At 39.7% G+C, this 27288-nt stretch overlaps 7 non-coding genes across 7 annotated transcripts; all 7 read right to left on the reverse strand.

Moving 5' to 3' along the window:
* Positions 1-5970: 5970 nt before the first annotated feature.
* On the reverse strand, positions 5971-6043 carry TRNAR-UCG (transfer RNA arginine (anticodon UCG)). The gene has a single exon. It is a non-coding gene; the product is annotated as a tRNA-Arg (tRNA).
* Positions 6044-8703: 2660 nt separating this feature from the next.
* On the reverse strand, positions 8704-8778 carry TRNAQ-UUG (transfer RNA glutamine (anticodon UUG)). The gene has a single exon. It is a non-coding gene; the product is annotated as a tRNA-Gln (tRNA).
* Positions 8779-10530: 1752 nt separating this feature from the next.
* TRNAR-UCG (transfer RNA arginine (anticodon UCG)) lies at positions 10531-10603 on the reverse strand. Its single transcript has one exon. It is a non-coding gene; the product is annotated as a tRNA-Arg (tRNA).
* A 5400-nt stretch (positions 10604-16003) lies between these two features.
* On the reverse strand, positions 16004-16076 carry TRNAR-UCG (transfer RNA arginine (anticodon UCG)). Its single transcript has one exon. It is a non-coding gene; the product is annotated as a tRNA-Arg (tRNA).
* Positions 16077-17828: 1752 nt separating this feature from the next.
* On the reverse strand, positions 17829-17901 carry TRNAR-UCG (transfer RNA arginine (anticodon UCG)). Its single transcript has one exon. It is a non-coding gene; the product is annotated as a tRNA-Arg (tRNA).
* Positions 17902-23302: 5401 nt separating this feature from the next.
* TRNAR-UCG (transfer RNA arginine (anticodon UCG)) lies at positions 23303-23375 on the reverse strand. The gene has a single exon. It is a non-coding gene; the product is annotated as a tRNA-Arg (tRNA).
* Positions 23376-25127: 1752 nt separating this feature from the next.
* On the reverse strand, positions 25128-25200 carry TRNAR-UCG (transfer RNA arginine (anticodon UCG)). Its single transcript has one exon. It is a non-coding gene; the product is annotated as a tRNA-Arg (tRNA).
* Between the last annotated feature and the right edge of the window lie 2088 nt (positions 25201-27288).

Genomic DNA, 27288 nt, shown 5'->3' on the forward strand with positions numbered 1-27288 from the left:
AATGGTTGTAAGGGTGATTTTTACCACACAATTGCAACTAGGTGCCTCAATCTGCAAGAGACCAGTCCTTGACAGATTACTCAACTGGGGCAGCAGCAAAGGCAGCAATTGTGTCAATTCTTTATGATTCTTCTCTAGTACTATACTTTTTCTGAGGGACAATTTGCATTATTCCTGGAGAAAATCATAGAGCTTCTACCCATGCATAGTTTCTGCTTTCTGCACGCACACACTCCCTGCACTGAATCTACCCACAGTTCTGTTCAGAATGATTGTGCCATGTCATATTGTTGTATACGTATTGCATATCTGTGGCATTTATGAAGAGGTACTTTGGTATGGCAGAAAGACAGAAAAGTAGCAATGCTGAAGGCATAACGTGACTGATTGTGCAGTTTGTATTGGGCTTTCTTAATGAGTGAGAGTGAAAGGAGTATTGTAAGAGTATGCCTCCAGTTTGAATGTAAAGATAAGTTGGGTGCTGTGAGAAAAAGACTCAACCATGAAGGGACTTGAATCCTCAATCTGCCGATCAGAAATCAAACACCTTATCCATTAGGCCACATGGTCACTAACTAATATGTTTGGGTGTTTAGGGTTAGGTGGTATGAATCGATGTGGAACATATCAATTACAGGTGCGCAGGACAGGATCCCATACCGTTCTTCATCTTCTTTCCATCAAAGGAGTTTTTTCAAACAATATCTAGATAATTTCTAAAGTTTCATATCTTATGCTGTGCTTTTTTGCCGTTAATCCTCCTTTCTTCTTTTATTGAATACTCTGTTTTATGCTGCAATGGTATTTTTGGATTATTTGAAAAGAGAATGAAACTGCTTTGACAGTAGTTCAGACTTCCCATTTCTTGACTTGCTAATTTTCTCCCTGAATTAGCTTATACAAGTGACATGAACAGGTCCTTGACCTAAGCACGTACCTGAAAGCCTGTCACCACCTCTAGAAATAAAATTCACAGCAGCTCAAAACATTCATTTTGAAAGAGAATATTTCAAGTGAGTCCAAGTTTAATTTCAATAAAGAAAGCTGTATAAAATGACACGCTGCACATTTGGGTAACCAGCATGACTCTTTTCAGTGAAGAAGTGGAATGGTTCTGTTGCAATATACTATCACCCTGGGAAGCTGCTACGAGGAAGAGCAAACAATATGATTAGGTTTCAGCAAAAATGTATTAGTTCAGGGTGTGCACCTCAGATAGACTTAAACTTACACACCCTGGTCTGTGAGAGTAGTACCCTATCCATTGCGGCATTGAGGGTAATCTGCAAGACAGAGTTCCAAAATCATCCTTTCATCTCAGTTCATGGCCACATACAGTATTTCTGCAGTCATTCGTTTCACTTTTCTGTCTTTAATTAAACTGACCATTTTAAACCTCCGGCACCCACCACTTCAATCTTAAAGTTTTTGTGCTATCATAGGGCCTTGAAACTTTTGGCAAGTGGACAGAAGCAGTCAGAGAACCACATCACAATGCATACTCCTTTGCCTGATACCTTTCACAACAAACTGCTCTTGGAAAAAGACGTTAACCGGTCCTTGCTCTCAGACAGACACAGAAAGCCTATCACCACCTCTACGAACATATTTCAATCAAACCAATATATATCATTCAACAATTATGCCTCTGTATCAATATAACTACAACTAGAGACAGAAAGGAATTTAAAAAACAATCTGCCCATTTGAATAACCAGCAGAGTTTTAAGAACGTACAAATTGGAATGTGACAATTTCAGAGTTCCTCATCCATAAGAAGTCTGTGAGATAGTATCTCAGAAAGATCTCAAGTTTATAGCAAAAATGGTTGTAAGGGTGATTTTTACCACACAATTGCAACTAGGTGCCTCAATCTGCAAGAGACCAGTCCTTGACAGATTACACAACTTGGGCAACAGCAAAGGCAGCAATTGTGTCAATCCTTTATGATTCTTCTCTAGTACTATACTTTTTCTGAGGGACAATTTGCATTATTCCTGGAGAAAATCATAGAGCTTCTACCTATGCATAGTTTCTGCTTTCTGCACGCACACACTTCCTGCACTGAATCTACCCACAGTTCTGTTCGGAATGATTGTGCCGTGTCATATTGTTGTATACGTATTGCATATCCGTGGCATTTATGAAGAGGTACTTTGGTATGGCAGAAAGACAGAAAAGTAGCAATGCTGAAGGAATAACGTGACTGATTGTGCAGTTTGCATTGGGCTTTCTTAATGAGTGAGAGTGAAAGGAGTATTGTAAGAGTGTATTTCCAGTTTGTATGTAAAGATAAGTTGAGTGCTGTGAGAAAAAGACTCAACTATGAAGGGACTCAAACCCTCAATCTTCTGATCCAATGTCAGACGCCTTACCCATTAGGCCACATGGTCACTGACTGCAATATATTTGGGTGTTTAGGGTGAGGTGGTATGAATGGATGTGGAACATATCAATTACAGGTGTGCAGGACAGGATCCCATACCGTTCTTCATCTTCTTTCCATCAAAGGAGTTTTTTCAAACAATATCTAGATAATTTCCAAAGTTTCATATCTTATGCTGTGCTTTTTTGCCGTTAATCCTCCTTTCTTCTTTTATTGAATACTCTGTTTTATGCTGCAATGGTATTTTTGGATTATTTGAAAAGAGAATGAAACTGCTTTGACAGTAGTTCAGACTTCCCATTTCTTGACTTGCTAATTTGCTCCCTGAATTAGCTTATTCAAGTGACATGAACAGGGCCTTGACCTAAGCACGTACCTGAAAGCCTGTCACCACCTCTAGAAATACAATTCACAGCAGCTCAAAATATTCATTTTGAAAGAGAATATTTCAAGTGAGTCCAAGTTTAATTTCAATAAAGAAAGCTGTATAAAATGACCCGCTGCACATTTGGGTAACCAGCATGACTCTTTTCAGTGAAGAAGTGGAATGGTTCTGTTGCAATATACTATCACCCTGGCAAGCTGCTACGAGGAAGAGTAAACAATATGATTAGGTTTCAGCAAAAATGTATTAGTTCAGGGTGTGCACCTCAGATAGACTTAAACTTACACACCCTGGTCTGTGAGAGTAGTGCCCTATCCATTGCGGCATGGAGGGTAATCTGCAAGACAGAGTTCCAAAATCATCCTTTCATCTCAGTTCATGGCTACATACAGTATTTCTGCAGTCATTCGTTTCACTTTTCTGTCTTTAATTAAACTGGCCATTTTAAACCTCCGGCACCCACCACTTCAATCTTACCGTTTTTGTGCAATCATAGGGCCTTGGAACTTTTGGCAAGTGGACAGAAGCAGTCAGAGAACCACATCACAATACATACTCCTTTGCCTGATACCTTTCACATCAAACTGCTCTTGGAAAAAGACGTTAACCGGTCCTTGCTCTCAGACAGACACAGAAAGCCTATCACCACCTCTACGAACATATTTCAATCAAACCAATATATATCATTCAACAATTATGCCTCTGTATCAATATAACTACAACTCGAGACAGAAAGGAATTTAAAAAACAATCTGCCCATTTGAATAACCAGCAGAGTTTTAAGGACGTACAAATTGGAATGTGACAATTTCAGAGTTCCTCATTCATAAGAAGTCTGTGAGATAGTATCTCAGAAAGATCTCAAATTTATAGGAAAAATGGTTGTAAGGGTGATTTTTACCACACAATTGCAACTAGGTGCCTCAATCTGCAAGAGACCAGTCCTTGACAGATTACACAACTGGGGCAACAGCAAAGGCAGCAATTGTGTCAATCCTTTATGATTCTTCTCTAGTACTATACTTTTTCTGAGGGACAATTTGCATTATTCCTGGAGAAAATCATAGAGCTTCTACCCATGCATAGTTTCTGCTTTCTGCACGCACACACTCCCTGCACTGAATCTACCCACAGTTCTGTTCAGAATGATTGTGCCATGTCATATTGTTGTATACGTATTGCATATCCGTGGCATTTATGAAGAGGTACTTTGGTATGGCAGAAAGACTGAAAAGTAGCAATGCTGAAGGCATAACGTGACTGATTGTGCAGTTTGCATTGGCCTTTCTTAATGAGTGAGAGTGAAAGGAGTATTGTAAGAGTGTGTTTCCAGTTTGTATGTAAAGATAAGTTGGGTGCTGTGAGAAAAAGACTCAACCATGAATGGACTCAAACCCTCAATCTTCTGATCCGAAGTCAGACGCCTTATCCATTAGGCCACATGGTCACCGAATGCAATATGTTTAGGTGTTTAGGGTTAGGTGGTATGAATGGATGTGGAACATATCAATTACAGGTGCGCAGGACAGGATCCCATACCGTTCTTCATCTTCTTTCCATCAAAGGAGTTTTTTCAAACAATATCTAGATAATTTCCAAAGTTTCATATCTTATGCTGTGCTTTTTTGCCGTTAATCCTCCTTTCTTCTTTTATTGAATACTCTGTTTTATGCTGCAATGGTATTTTTGGATTATTTGAAAAGAGAATGAAACTGCTTTGACAGTAGTTCAGACTTCCCATTTCTTGACTTGCTAATTTGCTCCCTGAATTAGCTTATTCAAGTGACATGAACAGGGCCTTGACCTAAGCACGTACCTGAAAGCCTGTCACCACCTCTAGAAATACAATTCACAGCAGCTCAAAATATTCATTTTGAAAGAGAATATTTCAAGTGAGTCCAAGTTTAATTTCAATAAAGAAAGCTGTATAAAATGACACGCTGCACATTTGGGTGACCAGCATGACTCTTTTCAGTGAAGAAGTGGAATGGTTCTGTTGTAATATACTATCACCCTGGCAAGCTGCTACGAGGAAGAGTAAACAATATGATTAGGTTTCAGCAAAAATGTATTAGTTCAGGGTGTGCACCTCAGATAGACTTAAACTTACACACCCTGGTCTGTGAGAGTAGTGCCCTATCCATTGCGGCATTGAGGGTAATCTGCAAGACAGAGTTCCAAAATCATCCTTTCATCTCAGTTCATGGCCACCTACAGTATTTCTGCAGTCATTTGTTTCACTTTTCTGTCTTTAATTAAACTGACCATTTTAAACCTCCGGCACCCACCACTTCAATCTTACCGTTTTTGTGCTATCATAGGGCCTTGGAACTTTTGGCAAGTGGACAGAAGCAGTCAGAGAACCACATCACAATACATACTCCTTTGCCTAATACCTTTCACAACAAACTGCTCTTGGAAAAAGACGTTCACCGGTCCTTGCTCTCAGACAGACACAGAAAGCCTATCACCACCTCTACGAACATATTTCAATCAAACCAATATATATAATTCAACAATTATGCCTCTGTATCAATATAACTACAACTCGAGACAAAAAGGAATTTAAAAAACAATCTGCCCATTTGAATAACCAGCAGAGTTTTAAGGACGTACAAATTGGAATGTGACAATTTCAGAGTTCCTCATTCATAAGAAGTCTGTGAGATAGTATCTCAGAAAGATCTCAAGTTTATAGCAAAAATGGTTGTAAGGGTGATCTTTACCACACAATTGCAACTAGGTGCCTCAATCTGCAAGAGACCAGTCCTTGACAGATTACACAACTGGGGCAACAGCAAAGGCAGCAATTGTGTCAATCCTTTATGATTCTTTTCTAGTACTATACTTTTTCTGAGGGACAATTTGCATTATTCCTGGAGAAAATCATAGAGCTTCTACCCATGCATAGTTTCTGCTTTCTGCACGCACACACTCCCTGCACTGAATCTACCCACAGTTCTGTTCAGAATGATTGTGCCATGTCATATTGTTGTGTACGTATTGCATATCCGTGGCATTTATGAAGAGGTACTTTGGTATGGCAGAAAGACAGAAAAGTAGCAATGCTGAAGGCATAACGTGACTGACTGTGCAGTTTGCATTGAGCTTTCTTAATGAGTGAGAGTGAAAAGAGTATTGTAAGAGTGTGTTTCCAGTTTGTATGTAAAGATAAGTTGGGTGCTGTGAGAAAAAGACTCAACCATGAAGGAACTCGAACCCTCAATCTTCTGATCCGAAGTCAGACGCCTTATCCATTAGGCCACATGGTCACTGACTGCAACATGTTTGGGTGTTTAGGGTTAGGTGGTATGAATGGATGTGGAACATATCAATTACAGGTGCGCAGGACAGGATCCCATACCGTTCTTCATCTTCTTTCCATCAAAGGAGTTTTTTCAAACAATATCTAGATAATTTCCAAAGTTTCATATCTTATGCTGTGCTTTTTTGCCGTTAATCCTCCTTTCTTCTTTTACTGAATACTCTGTTTTATGCTGCAATGGTATTTTTGGATTATTTGAAAAGAGAATGAAACTGCTTTGACAGTAGTTCAGACTTCCCATTTCTTGACTTGCTAATTTGCTCCCTGAATTAGCTTATACAAGTGACATGAACAGGGCCTTGACCTAAGCACGTACCTGAAAGCCTGTCACCACCTCTAGAAATAAAATTCACAGCAGCTCAAAACATTCATTTTGAAAGAGAATATTTCAAGTGAGTCCAAGTTTAATTTCAATAAAGAAAGTTGTATAAAATGACACGCTGCACATTTGGGTAACCAGCATGACTCTTTTCAGTGAAGAAGTGGAATGGTTCTGTTGCAATATACTATCACCCTGGTAAGCTGCTACGAGGAAGAGTAAACAATATGATTAGGTTTCAGCAAAAATGTATTAGTTCAGGGTGTGCACCTCAGATAGGCTTAGGGGCATATTTATACTCTGTTTGCGCCGAATTTGCGTCGTTTTTTTCGACGCAAATTTGACGCAAAACTAACTCCATATTTATACTTTGGCGTTAGACGTGTCTAGCGCCAAAGTTCATGGAGTTAGCGTCATTTTTTGGCGTGAACACCTCCCTTGCGTTAATGATATGCAAGCGAGGCGTTCCCGTCTTAAAAAATGACTCCGAGGCATGTGCGTGGTATTTATACTCCCGGGCAAAAATGACGCCCGGGAGTGAGCGGGGCAAAAAACCCCGCTTTTGCGCCTCTTTTTAACGCCTGGGTCAGGGCAGGCGTTAAGGGACCTGTGGTCTCAGAATGAGCCCAGAGGTGCCCTCCCCTGCCCCCAGGGACACCCCCTGCCACCCTTGCCCACCCCAGGAGGGCAGCCAGGGATGGAGGGACCCATCCCAGGGAAGAAAAGGTAAGTTGGGGTAAGTATTTTTTTTAATTTTCTCTTTTGGCATAGGGGGGCCTGATTTGTGCCCCCCTACATGCCACTATGCCCAATGACCATGCCCAGGGGACATAAGTCCCCTGGGCATGGCCATTGGGCAAGGGGGCATGACTCCTGTCTTTGGTAAGACAGGAGTCATGTTGATGGGGGATGGGCGTCGAAAGAAAATGGCGCAAATCGGGTTAAGACTATTTTTTTGCCTCGACCTGACTTGCCCCATTTTTTAGACGCCCATACGCCATTTTCCCCTACGCCGTCGCTGCCTTGTGTACGTGTTTTTTTTTCGCGCACACCAGGCAGCGCCGGTCGGCTAACGCCATTCTATAAATACGGCGCCCGCATGGTGCTTCAGAATGGCGTTAGCCGGCGCTAATTTTTTTGACGCTAAACTGCGTTAGCGCAGATTAGCGTCAAAAAGTATAAATACGGGCCTTAAACTTACACACCCTGGTCTGTGAGAGTAGTGCCCTATCCATTGCGGCATTGAGGGTAATCTGCAAGACAGAGTTCCAAAATCATCCTTTCATCTCAGTTCATGGCCACATACAGTATTTCTGCAGTCATTCGTTTCACTTTTCTGTCTTTAATTAAACTGACCATTTTAAACCTCCGGCACCCACCACTTCAATCTTACCGTTTTTGTGCTATCATAGGGCCTTGGAACTTTTGGCAAGTGGACAGAAGCAGTCAGAGAACCACACCACAATGCATACTCCTTTGCCTGATACCTTTCACAACAAACTGCTCTTGGAAAAAGACGTTAACCGGTCCTTGCTCTCAGACAGACACAGAAAGCCTATCACCACCTCTACGAACATATTTCAATCAAACCAATATATATCATTCAACAATTATGCCTCTGTATCAATATAACTACAACTCGAGACAGAAAGGAATCTAAAAAACAATCTGCCCATGTGAATAACCAGCAGAGTTTTAAGGACGTACAAATTGGAATGTGACAATTTCAGAGTTCCTCATTCATAAGAAGTCTGTGAGATAGTATTTCAGAAAGATCTCAAGTTTATAGCAAAAATGGTTGTAAGGGTGATTTTTACCACACAATTGCAACTAGGTGCCTCAATCTGCAAGAGACCAGTCTTTGACAGATTACACAACTGGGGCAACAGCAAAGGCAGCAATTGTGTCAATCCTTTATGATTCTTCTCTAGTACTATACTTTTTCTGAGGGACAATTTGCATTATTCCTGGAGAAAATCATAGAGCTTCTACCCATGCATAGTTTCTGCTTTCTGCACGCACACACTCCCTGCACTGAATCTACCCACAGTTCTGTTCGGAATGATTGTGCCATGTCATATTGTTGTATACGTATTGCATATCCGTGGCATTTATGAAGAGGTACTTTGGTATGGCAGAAAGACAGAAAAGTAGCAATGCTGAAGGCATAACGTGACTGATTGTGCAGTTTGCATTGGGCTTTCTTAATGAGTGAGAGTGAAAGGAGTATTGTAAGAGTGTATTTCCAGTTTGTATGTAAAGATAAGTTGGGTGCTGTGAGAAAAAGACTCAACCATGAAGGGACTCGAACCCTCAATCTTCTGATCCAAAGTCAGACGCCATATCCATTAGGCCACATGGTAACTGACTGCAAAATGTTTGGGTGTTTAGGGTTAGGTGGTATGAATGGATGTGGAACATATCAATTACAGGTGCGCAGGACAGGATCCCATACCGTTCTTCATCTTCTTTCCATCAAAGGAGTTTTTTCAAACAATATCTAGATAATTTCCAAAGTTTCATATCTTATGATGTGCTTTTTTGCCGTTAATCCTCCTATCTTCTTTTATTGAATACTCTGTTTTATGGTGCAATGGTATTTTTGGATTATTTGAAAAGAGAATGAAACTGCTTTGACAGTAGTTGAGACTTCCCATTTATTGACTTGCTAATTTGCTCCCTGAATTAGCTTATGCAAGTGACATGAACAGGGCCTTGACCTAAGCACGTACCTGAAAGCCTGTCACCACCTCTAGAAATAAAATTCACAGCAGCTCAAGACATTCATTTTGAAAGAGAATATTTCAAGTGAGTCCAAGTTTAATTTCAATAAAGAAAGCTGTATAAAATGACACGCTGCACATTTGGGTAACCAGCATGACACTTTTCAGTGAAGAAGTGGAATGGTTCTGTTGCAATATACTATCACCCTGGCAAGCTGCTATGAGGAAGAGTAAACAATATGATTAGGTTTCAGCAAAAATGTTTTAGTTCAGGGTGTGCACCTCAGATAGACTTAAATTTACACACCCTGGTCTGTGAGAGTAGTGCCCTATCCATTGCGGCATTGAGGGTAATCTGCAAGACAGAGTTCCAAAATCATCCTTTCATCTCAGTTCATGGCCACATACAGTATTTCTGCAGTCATTCGTTTCACTTTTCTGTCTTTAATTAAACTGACCATTTTAAACCTCCGGCACCCACCACTTCAATCTTACAGTTTTTGTGCTATCATAGGGCCTTGGACCTTTTGGCAAGTGGACAGAAGCAGTCAGAGAACCACATCACAATACATACTCCTTTGCCTGATACCTTTCACAACAAACTGCTCTTGGAAAAAGACGTTAACCGGTCCTTGCTCTCAGACAGACACAGAAAGCCTATCACCACCTCTACGAACATATTTCAATCAAACCAATATATATCATTCAACAATTATGCCTCTGTATCAATATAACTACAACTCGAGACAGAAAGGAATTTAAAAAACAATCTGCCCATTTGAATAACCAGCAGAGTTTTAAGGACGTACAAATTGGAATGTGACAATTTCAGAGTTCCTCATTCATAAGAAGTCTGTGAGATAGTATCTCAGAAAGATCTCAAATTTATAGGAAAAATGGTTGTAAGGGTGATTTTTACCACACAATTGCAACTAGGTGCCTCAATCTGCAAGAGACCACTCCTTGACAGATTACACAACTGGGGCAACAGCAAAGGCAGCAATTGTGTCAATCCTTTATGATTCTTCTCTAGTACTATACTTTTTCTGAGGGACAATTTGCATTATTCCTGGAGAAAATCATAGAGCTTCTACCCATGCATAGTTTCTGCTTTCTGCACGCACACACTCCCTGCACTGAATCTACCCACAGTTCTGTTCAGAATGATTGTGCCATGTCATATTGTTGTACACGTATTGCATATCCGTGGCATTTATGAAGAGGTACTTTGGTATGGCAGAAAGACAGAAAAGTAGCAATGCTGAAGGCATAACGTGACTGATTGTGCAGTTTGCATTGGCCTTTCTTAATGACTGAGAGTGAAAGGAGTATTGTAAGAGTGTGTTTCCAGTTTGTATGTAAAGATAAGTTGGGTGCTGTGAGAAAAAGACTCAACCATGAAGGGACTCGAACCCTCACTCTTCTGATCCGAAGTCAGACGCCTTATCCATTAGGCCACATGGTCACTGACTGCAATATGTTTGGGTGTTTAGGGTTAGGTGGTATGAATGGATGTGGAACATATCAATTACAGGTGCCCAGGACAGGATCCCATACCGTTCTTCATCTTCTTTCCATCAAAGGAGTTTTTTCAAACAATATCTAGATAATTTCCAAAGTTTCATATTTTATGATGTGTTTTTTTGCCGTTAATCCTCCTTTCTTCTTTAATTGAATACTCTGTTTTATGCTGCAATGGTATTTTTGGATTATTTGAAAAGAGAATGAAACTGCTTTGACAGTAGTTCAGACTTCCCATTTCTTGACTTGCTAATTTGCTCCCTGAATTAGCTTATTCAAGTGACATGAACAGGGCCTTGACCTAAGCACGTACCTGAAAGCCTGTCACCACCTCTAGAAATAAAATTCACAGCAGCTCAAAACATTCATTTTGAAAGAGAATATTTCAAGTGAGTCCAAGTTTAATTTCAATAAAGAAAGCTGTATAAAATGACACGCTGCACATTTGGGTAACCAGTATGACACTTTTCAGTGAAGAAGTGGAATGGTTCTGTTGCAATATACTATCACCCTGGCAAGCTGCTATGAGGAAGAGTAAACAATATGATTAGGTTTCAGCAAAAATGTATTAGTTCAGGGTGTGCACCTCAGATAGACTTAAACTTACACACCCTGGTCTGTGAGAGTAGTGCCCTATCCATTGCGGCATTGAGGGTAATCTGCAAGACAGAGTTCCAAAATCATCCTTTCATCTCAGTTCATGGCCACATACAGTATTTCTGCAGTCATTCGTTTCACTTTTCTGTCTTTAATTAAACTGACCATTTTAAACCTCCGGCACTCACCACTTCAATCTTACCGTTTGTGTGCTATCATAGGGCCTTGGAACTTTTGGCAAGTGGACAGAAGCAGTCAGAGAACCACATCACAATACATACTCCTTTGCCTGATACCTTTCACAACAAACTGCTCTTGGAAAAAGACGTTAACCGGTCCTTGCTCTCAGACAGACACAGAAAGCCTATCACCACCTCTACGAACATATTTCAATCAAGCCAATATATATCATTCAACAATTATGCCTCTGTATCAATATAACTACAACTCGAGACAGAAAGGAATTTAAAAAACAATCTGCCCACTTGAATAACCAGCAGAGTTTTAAGGACGTACAAATTGGAATGTGACAATTTCAGAGTTCCTCATTCATAAGAAGTCTGTGAGATAGTATCTCAGAAAGATCTCAAGTTTATAGCAAAAATGGTTGTAAGGGTGATTTTTACCACACAATTGCAATTAGGTGCCTCAATCTGCAAGAGACCAGTCCTTGACAGATTACACAACTGGGGCAACAGCAAAGGCAGCAATTGTGTCAATCCTTTATGATTCTTCTCTAGTACTATACTTTTTCTGAGGGACAATTTGCATTATTCCTGGAGAAAATCATAGAGCTTCTACCCATGCATAGTTTCTGCTTTCTGCACGCACACACTCCCTGCACTGAAATTACCCACAGTTCTGTTCGGAATGATTGTGCCATGTCATATTGTTGTATACGTATTGCATATCCGTGGCATTTATGAAGAGGTACTTTGGTATGGCAGAAAGACAGAAAAGTAGCAATGCTGAAGGCATAACGTGACTGATTGTGCAGTTTGCATTGGGCTTTCTTAATGAGTGAGAGTGAAAGGAGTATTGTAAGAGTGTATTTCCAGTTTGTATGTAAAGATAAGTTGGGTGCTGTGAGAAAAAGACTCAACCATGAAAGGACTCAAACCCTCAATCTTCTGATCGGAAATCAGATGCCTTATCCATTAGGCCACATGGTCACTGACAGCAATATGTTTGGGTGTTTAGGGTTAGGTGGTATGAATGGATGTGGAACATATCAATTACAGGTGCGCAGGACAGGATCCCATACCGTTCTTCATCTTCATTCCATCAAAGGAGTTTTTTCAAACAATATCTAGATAATTTCCAAAGTTTCATATCTTATGCTGTGCTTTTTTGCCGTTAATCCTCCTTTCTTCTTTTATTGAATACTCTGTTTTATGCTGCAATGGTATTTTTGGATTATTTGAAAAGAGAATGAAACTGCTTTGACAGTAGTTCAGACTTCCCATTTCTTGACTTGCTAATTTGCTCCCTGAATTAGCTTATTCAAGTGACATGAACAGGGCCTTGACCTAAGCACGTACCTGAAAGCCTGTCACCACCTCTAGAAATAAAATTCACAGCAGCTCAAAACATTCATTTTGAAAGAGAATATTTCAAGTGAGTCCAAGTTTAATTTCAATAAAGAAAGTTGTATAAAATGACACGCTGCACATTTGGGTAACCAGCATGACTCTTTTCAGTGAAGAAGTGGAATGGTTCTGTTGCAATATACTATCACCCTGGTAAGCTGCTACGAGGAAGAGTAAACAATATGATTAGGTTTCAGCAAAAATGTATTAGTTCAGGGTGTGCACCTCAGATAGACTTAAACTTACACACCCTGGTCTGTGAGAGTAGTGCCCTATCCATTGCGGCATTGAGGGTAATCTGCAAGACAGGGTTCCAAAATCATCCTTTCATCTCAGTTCATGGCCACATACAGTATTTCTGCAGTCATTCGTTTCACTTTTCTGTCTTTAATTAAACTAACCATTTTAAACCTCCGGCACCCACCACTTCAATCTTACCGTTTTTGTGCTATCATAGGGCCTTGGAACTTTTGGCAAGTGGACAGAAGCAGTCAGAGAACCACATCACAATACATACTCCTTTGCTTGATACCTTTCACAACAAACTGCTCTTGGAAAAAGACGTTAACCGGTCCTTGCTCTCAGACAGACACAGAAAGCATATCACCACCTCTACGAACATATTTCAATCAAACCAATATATATCATTCAACAATTATGCCTCTGTATCAATATAACTACAACTCGAGACAGAAAGGAATTTAAAAAACAATCTGCCCATTTGAATAACCAGCATAGTTTTAAGGACGTACAAATTGGAATGTGACAATTTCAGAGTTCCTCATTCATAAGAAGTCTGTGAGATAGTATCTCAGATAGATCTCAAGTTTATAGCAAAAATGGTTGTAAGGGTGATTTTTACCACACAATTGCAACTAGGTGCCTCAATCTGCAAGAGACAAGTCCTTGACAGATTACACAACTGGGGCAACAGCAAAGGCAGCAATTGTGTCAATCCTTTATGATTCTTCTCTAGTACTATACTTTTTCTGAGGGACAATTTGCATTATTCCTGGAGAAAATCATAGAGCTTCTACCCATGCATAGTTTCTGCTTTCTGCACGCACACACTCCCTGCACTGAATCTACCCACAGTTCTGTTCAGAATGATTGTGCCATGTCATATTGTTGTATACGTATTGCAGATCCGTGGCATTTATGAAGAGGTACTTTGGTATGGCAGAAAACAGAAAAGTAGCAATGCTGAAGGCATAACGTGACTGATTGTGCAGTTTCCATTGGGCTTTCTTAATGAGTGAGAGTGAAAGGAGTATTGTAAGAGTGTGTTTCCAGTTTGTATGTAAAGATAAGTTGGGTGCTGTGAGAAAAAGACTCTACCATGAAGGGACTCGAACCCTCAATCTTCTGATCCGAAGTTAGACGCCTTATCCATTAGGCCACATGGTCACTGACTGCAATATGTTTGCGTGTTTAGGGTTAGGTGGTATGAATGGATGTGGAACATATCAATTACAGGTGCGCAGGACAGGATCCCATACTGTTCTTCATCTTCTTTCCATCAAAGGAGTTTTTTCAAACAATATCTAGATAATTTCCAAAGTTTCATATCTTATGCTGTGCTTTTTTGCCGTTAATCCTCCTTTCTTCTTTTATTGAATACTCTGTTTTATGCTGCAATGGTATTTTTGGATTATTTGAAAAGAGAATGAAACTGCTTTGACAGTAGTTCAGACTTCCCATTTCTTGACTTGCTAATTTGCTCCCTGAATTAGCTTATACAAGTGATATGAACAGGGCCTTAACCTAAGCACGTACCTGAAAGCCTGTCACCACCTCTAGAAATAAAATTCACAGCAGCTCAAAACATTCATTTTGAAAGAGAATATTTCAAGTGAGTCCAAGTTTAATTTCAATAAAGAAAGCTGTATAAAATGACACGCTGCACATTTGGGTAACCAGCATGACTCTTTTCAGTGAAGAAGTGGAATGGTTCTGTTGCAATATACTATCACCCTGGCAAGCTGCTACGAGGAAGAGTAAACAATATGATTAGGTTTCAGCAAAAATGTATTAGTTCAGGGTGTGCACCTCAGATAGACTTAAACTTACACACCCCGGTCTGTGAGAGTAGTGCCCTATCCATTGCGGCATTGAAGGTAATCTGCAAGACAGAGTTCCAAAATCATCCTTTCATCTCAGTTCATGGCCACATACAGTATTTCTGCAGTCATTCGTTTCACTTTTCTGTCTTTAATTAAACTGACCATTTTAAACCTCCGGCACCCACCACTTCAATCTTACCGTTTTTGTGCTATCATAGGGTCTTGGACCTTTTGGCAAGTGGACAGAAGCAGTCAGAGAACCACATCACAATACATACTCCTTTGCCTGATACCTTTCACAACAAACTGCTCTTGGAAAAAGACGTTAACCGGTCCTTGCTCTCAGACAGACACAGAAAGCCTATCACCACCTCTACGAACATATTTCAATCAAACCAATATATATCATTCAACAATTATGCCTCTGTATCAATATAACTACAACTCGAGACAGAAAGGAATTTAAAAAACAATCTGCCCATTTGAATAACCAGCAGAGTTTTAAGGACGTACAAATTGGAATGTGACAATTTCAGAGTTCCTCATTCATAAGAAGTCTGTGAGATAGTATCTCAGAAAGATCTCAAGTTTATACAAAAATGGTTGTAAGGGTGATTTTTACCACACAATTGCAACTAGGTGCCTCAATCTGCAAGAGACCAGTCCTTGACAGATTACACAACTGGGGCAACAGCAAAGGCAGCAACTGTGTCAATCCTTTATGATTCTTCTCTAGTACTATACTTTTTCTGAGGGACTATTTGCATTATTCCTGGAGAAAATCATAGAGCTTCTACCCATGCATAGTTTCTGCTTTCTGCACGCACACACTCCCTGCACTGAATCTACCCACAGTTCTGTTCGGAATGATTGTGCCATGTCATATTGTTGTATACGTATTGCATATCCGTGGCATTTATGAAGAGGTACTTTGGTATGGCAGAAAGACAGAAAAGTAGCAATGCTGAAGGCATAACGTGACTGATTGTGCAGTTTGCATTGGGCTTTCTTCATGAGTGAGAGTGAAAGGAGTATTGTAAGAGTGTATTTCCAGTTTGTATGTAAAGATAAGTTGGGTGCTGTGAGAAAAAGGTTCAACCATAAAGGGACTCGAACCCTCAATCTTCTGATCCGAAGTCAGACGCCTTATCCATTAGGCCACATGGTCACTGACTGCAATAGATTTGGGTGTTTAGGGTTAGGTGGTATGAATGGATGTGGAACATATCAATTACAGTTGCGCAGGACAGGATCCCATACCGTTCTTCATCTTCTTTCCATCAAAGGAGTTTTTTCAAACAATATCTAGATAATTTCCAAAGTTTCATATCTTATGATGTGCTTTTTTGCCGTTAATCCTCCTATCTTCTTTTATTGAATACTCTGTTTTATGCTGCAATGGTATTTTTGGATTATTTGAAAAGAGAATGAAACTGCTTTGACAGTAGTTCAGACTTCCCATTTATTGACTTGCTAATTTGCTCCCTGAATTAGCTTATACAAGTGACATGAACAGGACCTTGACCTAAGCACGTACCTGAAAGCCTGTCACCACCTCTAGAAATAAAATTCACAGCAGCTCAAAACATTCATTTTGAAAGAGAATATTTCAAGTGAGTCCAAGTTTAATTTCAATAAAGAAAGCTGTATAAAATGACACGCTGCACATTTGGGTAACCAGCATGACACTTTTCAGTGAAGAAGTGGAATGGTTCTGTTGCAATATACTATCACCCTGACAAGCTGCTATGAGGAAGAGTAAACAATATGATTAGGTTTCAGCAAAAATGTATTAGTTCAGGGTGTGCACCTCAGATAGACTTAAACTTACACACCCTGGTCTGTGAGAGTAGTGCCCTATCCATTGCGGCATTGAGGGTAATCTGCAAGACAGAGTTCCAAAATCATCCTTTCATCTCAGTTCATGGCCACATACAGTATTTCTGCAGTCATTCGTTTCACTTTTCTGTCTTTAATTAAACTGAACATTTTAAACCTCCGGCACCCACCACTTCAATCTTACCGTTTTTGTGCTATCATAGGGCCTTGGAACTTTTGGCAAGTGGACAGAAGCAGTCAGAGAACCACATCACAATACATACTCCTTTGCCTGATACCTTTCACAACAAACTGCTCTTGGAAAAAGAAGTTAACCGGTCCTTGCTCTCAGACAGACACAGAAAGCCTATCACCACCTCTACGAACATATTTCAATCAAACCAATATATATCATTCAACAATTATGCCTCTGTATCAATATAACTACAACTCGAGACAGAAAGGAATTTAAAAAACAATCTGCCCATTTGAATAACCAGCATAGTTTTAAGGACGTACACATTGGAATGTGACAATTTCAGAGTTCCTCATTCATAAGAAGTCTGTGAGATAGTATCTCAGAAAGATCTCAAGTTTATAGCAAAAATGGTTGTAAGGGTGATTTTTACCATACAATTGCAACTAGGTGCCTCAATCTGCAAGAGACCAGTCCTTGACAGATTACACAACTGGGGCAACAGCAAAGGCAGCAATTGTGTCAATCCTTTATGATTCTTCTCTAGTACTATACTTTTTCTGAGGGACAATTTGCATTATTCCTGGAGAAAATCATAGAGCTTCTACCCATGCATAGTTTCTGCTTTCTGCACGCACACACTCCCTGCACTGAATCTACCCACAGTTCTGTTCGGAATGATTGTGCCATGTCATATTGTTGTATACGTATTGCATATCCGTGGCATTTATGAAGAGGTACTTTGGTATGGCAGAAAGACAGAAAAGTAGCAATGCTGAAGGCATAACGTGACTGATTGTGCAGTTTGCATTGGGCTTTCTTCATGAGTGACAGTGAAAGGAGTATTGTAAGAGTGTATTTCCAGTTTGTATGTAAAGAAAAGTTGGGTGCTGTGAGAAAAAGGTTCAACCATGAAGGGACTCGAACCCTCAATCTTCTGATCCGAAGTCAGACGCCTTATCCATTAGGCCACATGGTCACTGACTGCAATAGATTTGGGTGTTTAGGGTTAGGTGGTATGAATGGATGTGGAACATATCAATTACAGTTGCGCAGGACAGGATCCCATACCGTTCTTCATCTTCTTTCCATCAAAGGAGTTTTTTCAAACAATATCTAGATAATTTCCAAAGTTTCATATCTTATGATGTGCTTTTTTGCCGTTAATCCTCCTATCTCCTTTTATTGAATACTCTGTTTTATGCTGCAATGGTATTTTTGGATTATTTGAAAAGAGAATGAAACTGCTTTGACAGTAGTTCAGACTTCCCATTTATTGACTTGCTAATTTGCTCCCTGAATTAGCTTATACAAGTGACATGAACAGGACCTTGACCTAAGCACGTACCTGAAAGCCTGTCACCACCTCTAGAAATAAAATTCACAGCAGCTCAAAACATTCATTTTGAAAGAGAATATTTCAAGTGAGTCCAAGTTTAATTTCAATAAAGAAAGCTGTATAAAATGACACGCTGCACATTTGGGTAACCAGTATGACACTTTTCAGTGAAGAAGTGGAATGGTTCTGTTGCAATATACTATCACCCTGGCAAGCTGCTATGAGGAAGAGTAAACAATATGATTAGGTTTCAGCAAAAATGTATTAGTTCAGGGTGTGCACCTCAGATAGACTTAAACTTACACACCCTGGTCTGTGAGAGTAGTGCCCTATCCATTGCGGCATTGAGGGTAATCTGCAAGACAGAGTTCCAAAATCATCCTTTCATCTCAGTTCATGGCCACATACAGTATTTCTGCAGTCATTCGTTTCACTTTTCTGTCTTTAATTAAACTGACCATTTTAAACCTCCGGCACTCACCACTTCAATCTTACCGTTTGTGTGCTATCATAGGGCCTTGGAACTTTTGGCAAGTGGACAGAAGCAGTCAGAGAACCACATCACAATACATACTCCTTTGCCTGATACCTTTCACAACAAACTGCTCTTGGAAAAAGACGTTAACCGGTCCTTGCTCTCAGACAGACACAGAAAGCCTATCACCACCTCTACGAACATATTTCAATCAAGCCAATATATATCATTCAACAATTATGCCTCTGTATCAATATAACTACAACTCGAGACAGAAAGGAATTTAAAAAACAATCTGCCCACTTGAATAACCAGCAGAGTTTTAAGGACGTACAAATTGGAATGTGACAATTTCAGAGTTCCTCATTCATAAGAAGTCTGTGAGATAGTATCTCAGAAAGATCTCAAGTTTATAGCAAAAATGGTTGTAAGGGTGATTTTTACCACACAATTGCAATTAGGTGCCTCAATCTGCAAGAGACCAGTCCTTGACAGATTACACAACTGGGGCAACAGCAAAGGCAGCAATTGTGTCAATCCTTTATGATTCTTCTCTAGTACTATACTTTTTCTGAGGGACAATTTGCATTATTCCTGGAGAAAATCATAGAGCTTCTACCCATGCATAGTTTCTGCTTTCTGCACGCACACACTCCCTGCACTGAAATTACCCACAGTTCTGTTCGGAATGATTGTGCCATGTCATATTGTTGTATACGTATTGCATATCCGTGGCATTTATGAAGAGGTACTTTGGTATGGCAGAAAGACAGAAAAGTAGCAATGCTGAAGGCATAACGTGACTGATTGTGCAGTTTGCATTGGGCTTTCTTAATGAGTGAGAGTGAAAGGAGTATTGTAAGAGTGTATTTCCAGTTTGTATGTAAAGATAAGTTGGGTGCTGTGAGAAAAAGACTCAACCATGAAAGGACTCAAACCCTCAATCTTCTGATCGGAAATCAGATGCCTTATCCATTAGGCCACATGGTCACTGACAGCAATATGTTTGGGTGTTTAGGGTTAGGTGGTATGAATGGATGTGGAACATATCAATTACAGGTGCGCAGGACAGGATCCCATACCGTTCTTCATCTTCATTCCATCAAAGGAGTTTTTTCAAACAATATCTAGATAATTTCCAAAGTTTCATATCTTATGCTGTGCTTTTTTGCCGTTAATCCTCCTTTCTTCTTTTATTGAATACTCTGTTTTATGCTGCAATGGTATTTTTGGATTATTTGAAAAGAGAATGAAACTGCTTTGACAGTAGTTCAGACTTCCCATTTCTTGACTTGCTAATTTGCTCCCTGAATTAGCTTATTCAAGTGACATGAACAGGGCCTTGACCTAAGCACGTACCTGAAAGCCTGTCACCACCTCTAGAAATAAAATTCACAGCAGCTCAAAACATTCATTTTGAAAGAGAATATTTCAAGTGAGTCCAAGTTTAATTTCAATAAAGAAAGTTGTATAAAATGACACGCTGCACATTTGGGTAACCAGCATGACTCTTTTCAGTGAAGAAGTGGAATGGTTCTGTTGCAATATACTATCACCCTGGTAAGCTGCTACGAGGAAGAGTAAACAATATGATTAGGTTTCAGCAAAAATGTATTAGTTCAGGGTGTGCACCTCAGATAGACTTAAACTTACACACCCTGGTCTGTGAGAGTAGTGCCCTATCCATTGCGGCATTGAGGGTAATCTGCAAGACAGGGTTCCAAAATCATCCTTTCATCTCAGTTCATGGCCACATACAGTATTTCTGCAGTCATTCGTTTCACTTTTCTGTCTTTAATTAAACTAACCATTTTAAACCTCCGGCACCCACCACTTCAATCTTACCGTTTTTGTGCTATCATAGGGCCTTGGAACTTTTGGCAAGTGGACAGAAGCAGTCAGAGAACCACATCACAATACATACTCCTTTGCTTGATACCTTTCACAACAAACTGCTCTTGGAAAAAGACGTTAACCGGTCCTTGCTCTCAGACAGACACAGAAAGCATATCACCACCTCTACGAACATATTTCAATCAAACCAATATATATCATTCAACAATTATGCCTCTGTATCAATATAACTACAACTCGAGACAGAAAGGAATTTAAAAAACAATCTGCCCATTTGAATAACCAGCATAGTTTTAAGGACGTACAAATTGGAATGTGACAATTTCAGAGTTCCTCATTCATAAGAAGTCTGTGAGATAGTATCTCAGATAGATCTCAAGTTTATAGCAAAAATGGTTGTAAGGGTGATTTTTACCACACAATTGCAACTAGGTGCCTCAATCTGCAAGAGACAAGTCCTTGACAGATTACACAACTGGGGCAACAGCAAAGGCAGCAATTGTGTCAATCCTTTATGATTCTTCTCTAGTACTATACTTTTTCTGAGGGACAATTTGCATTATTCCTGGAGAAAATCATAGAGCTTCTACCCATGCATAGTTTCTGCTTTCTGCACGCACACACTCCCTGCACTGAATCTACCCACAGTTCTGTTCAGAATGATTGTGCCATGTCATATTGTTGTATACGTATTGCAGATCCGTGGCATTTATGAAGAGGTACTTTGGTATGGCAGAAAACAGAAAAGTAGCAATGCTGAAGGCATAACGTGACTGATTGTGCAGTTTCCATTGGGCTTTCTTAATGAGTGAGAGTGAAAGGAGTATTGTAAGAGTGTGTTTCCAGTTTGTATGTAAAGATAAGTTGGGTGCTGTGAGAAAAAGACTCTACCATGAAGGGACTCGAACCCTCAATCTTCTGATCCGAAGTTAGACGCCTTATCCATTAGGCCACATGGTCACTGACTGCAATATGTTTGCGTGTTTAGGGTTAGGTGGTATGAATGGATGTGGAACATATCAATTACAGGTGCGCAGGACAGGATCCCATACTGTTCTTCATCTTCTTTCCATCAAAGGAGTTTTTTCAAACAATATCTAGATAATTTCCAAAGTTTCATATCTTATGCTGTGCTTTTTTGCCGTTAATCCTCCTTTCTTCTTTTATTGAATACTCTGTTTTATGCTGCAATGGTATTTTTGGATTATTTGAAAAGAGAATGAAACTGCTTTGACAGTAGTTCAGACTTCCCATTTCTTGACTTGCTAATTTGCTCCCTGAATTAGCTTATACAAGTGATATGAACAGGGCCTTAACCTAAGCACGTACCTGAAAGCCTGTCACCACCTCTAGAAATAAAATTCACAGCAGCTCAAAACATTCATTTTGAAAGAGAATATTTCAAGTGAGTCCAAGTTTAATTTCAATAAAGAAAGCTGTATAAAATGACACGCTGCACATTTGGGTAACCAGCATGACTCTTTTCAGTGAAGAAGTGGAATGGTTCTGTTGCAATATACTATCACCCTGGCAAGCTGCTACGAGGAAGAGTAAACAATATGATTAGGTTTCAGCAAAAATGTATTAGTTCAGGGTGTGCACCTCAGATAGACTTAAACTTACACACCCCGGTCTGTGAGAGTAGTGCCCTATCCATTGCGGCATTGAAGGTAATCTGCAAGACAGAGTTCCAAAATCATCCTTTCATCTCAGTTCATGGCCACATACAGTATTTCTGCAGTCATTCGTTTCACTTTTCTGTCTTTAATTAAACTGACCATTTTAAACCTCCGGCACCCACCACTTCAATCTTACCGTTTTTGTGCTATCATAGGGTCTTGGACCTTTTGGCAAGTGGACAGAAGCAGTCAGAGAACCACATCACAATACATACTCCTTTGCCTGATACCTTTCACAACAAACTGCTCTTGGAAAAAGACGTTAACCGGTCCTTGCTCTCAGACAGACACAGAAAGCCTATCACCACCTCTACGAACATATTTCAATCAAACCAATATATATCATTCAACAATTATGCCTCTGTATCAATATAACTACAACTCGAGACAGAAAGGAATTTAAAAAACAATCTGCCCATTTGAATAACCAGCAGAGTTTTAAGGACGTACAAATTGGAATGTGACAATTTCAGAGTTCCTCATTCATAAGAAGTCTGTGAGATAGTATCTCAGAAAGATCTCAAGTTTATAGCAAAAATGGTTGTAAGGGTGATTTTTACCACACAATTGCAACTAGGTGCCTCAATCTGCAAGAGACCAGTCCTTGACAGATTACACAACTGGGGCAACAGCAAAGGCAGCAACTGTGTCAATCCTTTATGATTCTTCTCTAGTACTATACTTTTTCTGAGGGACTATTTGCATTATTCCTGGAGAAAATCATAGAGCTTCTACCCATGCATAGTTTCTGCTTTCTGCACGCACACACTCCCTGCACTGAATCTACCCACAGTTCTGTTCGGAATGATTGTGCCATGTCATATTGTTGTATACGTATTGCATATCCGTGGCATTTATGAAGAGGTACTTTGGTATGGCAGAAAGACAGAAAAGTAGCAATGCTGAAGGCATAACGTGACTGATTGTGCAGTTTGCATTGGGCTTTCTTCATGAGTGAGAGTGAAAGGAGTATTGTAAGAGTGTATTTCCAGTTTGTATGTAAAGATAAGTTGGGTGCTGTGAGAAAAAGGTTCAACCATAAAGGGACTCGAACCCTCAATCTTCTGATCCGAAGTCAGACGCCTTATCCATTAGGCCACATGGTCACTGACTGCAATAGATTTGGGTGTTTAGGGTTAGGTGGTATGAATGGATGTGGAACATATCAATTACAGTTGCGCAGGACAGGATCCCATACCGTTCTTCATCTTCTTTCCATCAAAGGAGTTTTTTCAAACAATATCTAGATAATTTCCAAAGTTTCATATCTTATGATGTGCTTTTTTGCCGTTAATCCTCCTATCTTCTTTTATTGAATACTCTGTTTTATGCTGCAATGGTATTTTTGGATTATTTGAAAAGAGAATGAAACTGCTTTGACAGTAGTTCAGACTTCCCATTTATTGACTTGCTAATTTGCTCCCTGAATTAGCTTATACAAGTGACATGAACAGGACCTTGACCTAAGCACGTACCTGAAAGCCTGTCACCACCTCTAGAAATAAAATTCACAGCAGCTCAAAACATTCATTTTGAAAGAGAATATTTCAAGTGAGTCCAAGTTTAATTTCAATAAAGAAAGCTGTATAAAATGACACGCTGCACATTTGGGTAACCAGCATGACACTTTTCAGTGAAGAAGTGGAATGGTTCTGTTGCAATATACTATCACCCTGACAAGCTGCTATGAGGAAGAGTAAACAATATGATTAGGTTTCAGCAAAAATGTATTAGTTCAGGGTGTGCACCTCAGATAGACTTAAACTTACACACCCTGGTCTGTGAGAGTAGTGCCCTATCCATTGCGGCATTGAGGGTAATCTGCAAGACAGAGTTCCAAAATCATCCTTTCATCTCAGTTCATGGCCACATACAGTATTTCTGCAGTCATTCGTTTCACTTTTCTGTCTTTAATTAAACTGAACATTTTAAACCTCCGGCACCCACCACTTCAATCTTACCGTTTTTGTGCTATCATAGGGCCTTGGAACTTTTGGCAAGTGGACAGAAGCAGTCAGAGAACCACATCACAATACATACTCCTTTGCCTGATACCTTTCACAACAAACTGCTCTTGGAAAAAGAAGTTAACCGGTCCTTGCTCTCAGACAGACACAGAAAGCCTATCACCACCTCTACGAACATATTTCAATCAAACCAATATATATCATTCAACAATTATGCCTCTGTATCAATATAACTACAACTCGAGACAGAAAGGAATTTAAAAAACAATCTGCCCATTTGAATAACCAGCATAGTTTTAAGGACGTACACATTGGAATGTGACAATTTCAGAGTTCCTCATTCATAAGAAGTCTGTGAGATAGTATCTCAGAAAGATCTCAAGTTTATAGCAAAAATGGTTGTAAGGGTGATTTTTACCATACAATTGCAACTAGGTGCCTCAATCTGCAAGAGACCAGTCCTTGACAGATTACACAACTGGGGCAACAGCAAAGGCAGCAATTGTGTCAATCCTTTATGATTCTTCTCTAGTACTATACTTTTTCTGAGGGACAATTTGCATTATTCCTGGAGAAAATCATAGAGCTTCTACCCATGCATAGTTTCTGCTTTCTGCACGCACACACTCCCTGCACTGAATCTACCCACAGTTCTGTTCGGAATGATTGTGCCATGTCATATTGTTGTATACGTATTGCATATCCGTGGCATTTATGAAGAGGTACTTTGGTATGGCAGAAAGACAGAAAAGTAGCAATGCTGAAGGCATAACGTGACTGATTGTGCAGTTTGCATTGGGCTTTCTTCATGAGTGACAGTGAAAGGAGTATTGTAAGAGTGTATTTCCAGTTTGTATGTAAAGAAAAGTTGGGTGCTGTGAGAAAAAGGTTCAACCATGAAGGGACTCGAACCCTCAATCTTCTGATCCGAAGTCAGACGCCTTATCCATTAGGCCACATGGTCACTGACTGCAATAGATTTGGGTGTTTAGGGTTAGGTGGTATGAATGGATGTGGAACATATCAATTACAGTTGCGCAGGACAGGATCCCATACCGTTCTTCATCTTCTTTCCATCAAAGGAGTTTTTTCAAACAATATCTAGATAATTTCCAAAGTTTCATATCTTATGATGTGCTTTTTTGCCGTTAATCCTCCTATCTCCTTTTATTGAATACTCTGTTTTATGCTGCAATGGTATTTTTGGATTATTTGAAAAGAGAATGAAACTGCTTTGACAGTAGTTCAGACTTCCCATTTATTGACTTGCTAATTTGCTCCCTGAATTAGCTTATACAAGTGACATGAACAGGACCTTGACCTAAGCACGTACCTGAAAGCCTGTCACCACCTCTAGAAATAAAATTCACAGCAGCTCAAAACATTCATTTTGAAAGAGAATATTTCAAGTGAGTCCAAGTTTAATTTCAATAAAGAAATCTGTATAAAATGACACGCTGCACATTTGGGTAACCAGCATGACACTTTTCAGTGAAGAAGTGGAATGGTTCTGTTGCAATATACTATCACCCTGGCAAGCTGCTATGAGGAAGAGTAAACAATATGATTAGGTTTCAGCAAAAATGTATTAGTTCAGGGTGTGCACCTCAGATAGACTTAAACTTACACACCCTGGTCTGTGAAAGTAGTGCCCTATCCATTGCGGCATTGAGGGTAATCTGCAAGACAGAGTTCCAAAATCATCCTTTCATCTCAGTTCATGGCCACATACAGTATTTCTGCAGTCATTCGTTTCACTTTTCTGTCTTTAATTAAACTGAACATTTTAAACCTCCGGCACCCACCACTTCAATCTTACCGTTTTTGTGCTATCATAGGGCCTTGGAACTTTTGGCAAGTGGACAGAAGCAGTCAGAGAACCACATCACAATACATACTCCTTTGCCTGATACCTTTCACAACAAACTGCTCTTGGAAAAAGAAGTTAACCGGTCCTTGCTCTCAGACAGACACAGAAAGCCTATCACCACCTCTACGAACATATTTCAATCAAACCAATATATATCATTCAACAATTATGCCTCTGTATCAATATAACTACAACTCGAGACAGAAAGGAATTTAAAAAACAATCTGCCCATTTGAATAACCAGCAGAGTTTTAAGGACGTACAAATTGGAATGTGACAATTTCAGAGTTCCTCATTCATAAGAAGTCTGTGAGATAGTATATCAGAAAGATCTCAAGTTTATAGCAAAAATGGTTGTAAGGGTGATTTTTACCACACAATTGCAACTAGGTGCCTCAATCTGCAAGAGACCAGTCCTTGACAAATTACACAACTGGGGCAACAGCAAAGGCAGCAATTGTGTCAATCCTTTATGATTCTTCTCTAGTACTATACTTTTTCTGAGGGACAATTTGCATTATTCCTGGAGAAAATCATAGAGCTTCTACCCATGCATAGTTTCTGCTTTCTGCACGCACACACTCCCTGCACCGAATCTACCCACAGTTCTGTTCAGAATCATTGTGCCATGTCATATTGTTGTATACGTATTGCATATCCGTGGCATTTATGAAGAGGTACTTTGGTATGGCAGAAAGACAGAAAAGTAGCAATGCTGAAGGCATAACGTGACTGATTGTGCAGTTTGCATTGGGCTTTCTTAATGAGTGAGAGTGAAAGGAGTATTGTAAGAGTGTGTTTCCAGTTTGTATGTAAAGATAAGTTGGGTGCTGTGAGAAAAAGACTCAACCATGAAGGGACTCGAACCATCAATCTTCTGATCCGAAGTCAGACGCCTTATCCATTAGGCCACATGGTCACTGACTGCAATATGTTTGGGTGTTTAGGATTAGGAGGTATGAATGGATTTGGAACATATCAATTACAGGTGCGCAGGACAGGATCCCATACCGTTCTTAATCTTCTTTCCATCAAAGGAGTTTTTTCAAACAATATCTAGATAATTTCCAAAGTTTCATATCTGCCGTTAATCCTCCTTTCTTCTTTTATTGAATACTCTGTTTTATGCTGCAATGGTATTTTTGGATTATTTGAAAAGAGAATGAAACTGCTTTGACAGTA

The sequence above is a fragment of the Pleurodeles waltl genome, chromosome 4_1 (genome assembly GCF_031143425.1).
Source record: "Pleurodeles waltl isolate 20211129_DDA chromosome 4_1, aPleWal1.hap1.20221129, whole genome shotgun sequence".
NCBI lineage: Eukaryota > Metazoa > Chordata > Amphibia > Caudata > Salamandridae > Pleurodeles > Pleurodeles waltl.